Source organism: Salvelinus sp. IW2-2015, linkage group LG7, assembly GCF_002910315.2.
Source record: "Salvelinus sp. IW2-2015 linkage group LG7, ASM291031v2, whole genome shotgun sequence".
Lineage (NCBI taxonomy): Eukaryota > Metazoa > Chordata > Actinopteri > Salmoniformes > Salmonidae > Salvelinus > Salvelinus sp. IW2-2015.
The window spans coordinates 10,051,474-10,055,752 of NC_036847.1; positions in this window are offsets into that span (position 1 = coordinate 10,051,474).

Here is a 4,279-nt window from a genome sequence, read left to right on the forward strand (position 1 = left end):
ATAGTTCACTAGGACCATAGTTTACAGTCACGACACGATAGGATCTGTCACTCTGTTCACTAGAATAGTAGCCAGTCAGACACCACTAGCGTCTGTCACACTCTGTTCACTAGCAAGTCAGTCGAACCATATTTCACTCACTAGCTAGTTACAGTCAGACACCATAGGTCTGTACCTCTGTTCCAGCTATCAGCAAAACGATACGTACACGCGTTCAAAAGTGGATCACCCATAGGTCTGTCCACTCTGTTCACTACATAGTAACAGTCAGGACACCATAAGGTCTTGTACTCTGTTCACTAGCCATAGTACAGTCAGACACAAAGGTCGTGTCACTGCATGGGCGTTCACGATAGTCACTGTACGTCAAGGTACATAGGTACAGTCGCATAGGCGTCTCGTCACTCTGTTTCACATTAGCATTAGTCAAAGTTCAGACACCATAAGGAGTCTGTCACTGCTGTTCACATAGCATAGTGTACAGTCAAGACACCAATAGGTTCGTCCCTCTGTTTTCACTAGCCAATAGTAACAGCAGGACACATAGGTTCTGTCACTCTGAGTTCAACAAGCATAGTACAGTCAGACAACAAATTTAGGTCTGTACACTCTGTCACTACATATAGTAACAGTCCAGACACCATAGGTCTGTCACTCTGTTCACTAAGCATTAGTTACAGTCAAGACACACCATAGGGTCTGCCTCTGTTCACTAAAGCATAGTAACGATACCAGACACCCTAGGTCTGTCACTTCTGTTCACTTAGCATAGTACAGTCAGACACCCTAGGTCTGTCACTCTGTTCACTAGCATAGTACAAGTCAGACACCATAAATCTGTCACTCTTTTCACTAGCATAGTAACAGTCAGACACCATAGGTCTGGTCACTCTGATTTCACTAGCATAGTACAGTCAGAGACACACGATAGGTCTGTCACTCTGTTCACTAATATAGTGGGCAGTCAGAACCATAGATCTGTCACTCTGTTCACTAGCATAGTACAGTCAGACACCATAGGGTCCTGTCACTCTCGTTCACTAGCATAGTCAGTACAGACACAATAGGTATTGTTCACTCTGTTACACACTAAGCATAGTACAGTCAGACACCATAGGTCTGTCACTTCTGTTCACTAGCATAGTTACAGTCAGACACCATAGGGTCCTGTCACTCTGTTCACTAGCATAGTACAGTCAGACACATAGGTCTGTCACTCTGTTCACAGTAGCATAGTACAGGTCAGACACGATAGGTCTGTCACTCTTGTTCACTAGCATAGTTACAGTCAGACACCATAGGTCTGTCACTCTGTTCACTAAGCATAGTATGACAGTCAGACACCATAGGTCTGTCACTCTGTTTTCACTATATTGGCGATAGTTACAGTCAGGGACACCAATGGTCTGTTCACGTCTTGTTCCCTAGCATAGCTCACAGTTCAGGACACGATATAGGTTCTGGTCCACTCGTGTGCACTAATATAGTGCAGTCAGACACCAGTAGACTCTGTCACTTCTGTCACCTTAGCATAAGTGACTCCAGTTCAGCACCCCATAGGCTCTTGTCACTCTGCGTTCCACCTAGCTATAGTACAGGTCACGACCCCATTAGGTCTGTTCACTGACATAGTTACTACTATACCATTTAGTACAGTCAGATCAACCATAGGTCTGTCACTCTACGAATTCAACTAGCATAGCTTAACTTAGGGGTCAAGACACCCATAGGGTAACTGTCACCTCGTGTTCCACACATAGTACAGTCAGACACCCTAGGTCTGTCACTCTGTTCACTAGCATATTACAGTCAGACACCATAAATCGTCTGTCACTCTTTTCACTAGCATAAGTACAGTCAGACCACATAGGTCTGTCACTCTGTTCACTAGCATAGTACAGTCCAGAACTTCCAAGGGTCTGTCACTCTGTTCACTTAGGCATAGTACAGTCCAGACACCATAGGCATCTCGATACTCTGTTCACTAGCATAGTACAGTCAGCGATACACCTACGGTCTGTCACTCTTGGTTCACTAGCATAGTACAGTGCAGACACCATAGGTCATGTCACTCTGTTCACTAAGCATAGTTTACCGTCAGACACCAAAATCTGCTCACTCTGTTCACTAGCATATAGTACAGTCAGACACCATTAGGTCTGTCACTCTGTTCACTAGCATAGTACAGTCAGACATCGAATTTAGGTCTGTCACTCTGTTCACTACATATAGTCAGTCAGACACCGATAGGTCTGTCACTCTGTTCACTAGCATAGTACAGTCAGACACAATAGGTTCTGTCCACTCTGTTCACTAATGCATAGTACAGTCAGACAATAGGTCTGTCACTCTGTTCACTAGCATAGTACAGTCAGACACAATGAGGTCTGGTCACTCTGTTGCAACTAGCATAGTACAGTGCAGACACCGATAGGATCATGTCACTCGTTCACTGAAGCAATATAGTACAGTCAGACACCATAGGTCTGTCACTCTGTTCACTAGCATAGTACAGTCAGACACCATAGGTCTGTCACTCTGTTCACTAGCATATACATTTAGACACGATGACATATATACTGAACAAAAATATAAACACAACATGCAACAATTTCAAACATTTTACTGAGTTACAGTTCATAGAAGGAAATCAGTCAACTGAAATAAATCATTCGGCCCTAATCTATGGATTTCACATGACTCGGGAGCCAGGCCCAGCCAATCAGAATGAGGTTTTCCACACAAAAGGGCTTTATTACAGACAGAAATATTACAGGAGAAATGCTCACTAATAGGGATGGAWACTAATTTGTGTACAGAATTTGAGATAAATAAGTTTTTTGTGCGTATCGAAAATGTCTGCGATTTTTAAAATTCAGCTCATAACACATGGGACCAACACTTTACATGTTGCGTTTATATTTTTGGTCAGTGTGTAACCTTAATGTAAAATCTCCAAAAATATACAAATGGTATTTTGTGATGTTGTAGTGTAGTTCAGTGTGGAGACAGTAGACCAAATTTGAGTTGATGCCAAGGCCCTCGTCTAGCATTCAAGTGAGAATGATCGTGTTAGAGGAATGATGAACCTCGCCCCATTTCAAATTGTCAGTTGTCATCTCAAGCATTTTATAATAGTTGTAAGCCATAAAAATATGCACTAGCAGTCTTTACCTTTGAATTCTTTACCCTTAGGGCACAATTATGAAACATTCAATAGGGCTCAATGCCACTCATACAACAGTTCATGGAGTGGCCTGGTCTTGAACACCGCCTTGGGCTGTACAGAGAGAGAGAACTATTCTGGGAATATGCGTTACTCAGAACTCCATACTGTAGGATTGGCCCTGAACCCCTTTCGCAGGCTGAAGCCCAAACTTGTAGCATTCCTTTAAAGAAATACTCAAACGAGTCCCAATCTTCTGAAATTGATTTGGATGGTTTACGTTGGTGGACTAGTTACTCCTGTAACTCCTTCAAGTGTCCTTTTAAACCATGCTCTTCAAATATATATATATATATATATTATTCACCCAGTACACATATTGCACACAATGTCAGTGTAGCAAAGCACCAAAGGGACATCAGTGCTACATGCTTCCACTGGCCTTCATCTTCCAAGGGGACCATTGAAACAATACATAATGAAATGTATGAGCCACCTGCATGTGAGGAAGGTGTACAGTACAGGCATCTGAGACATGGGCTAATCTAAGTTGTTTGGAAAAGGAAACTCTGACTGACCCAGCAGGCTCCCGGACTTCATATGAACAGTGAACCGGAACCACCCCCACCGCCCCAGGATCCCAGTCTTACCAGACACAAAGGCCAGAGGGGTAATCACAGCCCCGCCGCGGGACTGTAGAGCGGGATATAGACTTCCTCGGGATCTGAAATCTGCCGCGGCATTCCAATTCCGACCACCTGTTTCTACGGCTGGRTGGCGAGCGTAGCTGCTTATAAGTAACTGCTTATTGCTGCTTACTGTAAACACGCCAAAGGCACCAGGGTTAAAGGGGAGGCTTACGACGAGCCCTCGAGGGGATTGTAAGACTAATGTCATTTAAGTTTGGGTTATGGTTAGCTCAACTGTCAGTCTAGGACAGAGTATGGGATATTGGATGATAGGGGAGACTGTTTGCTGATAAAACCTTGTGCAGTTTTGCCTAAAATGAGCCATTTCTCAGGTTGTCAATCTCTTGTTTCTTATCTTATGTTTATCCAACTGCATTCAAGCAGAGAATTCATCATTCTGAGTTGAGAAATATACAGCTAGAGG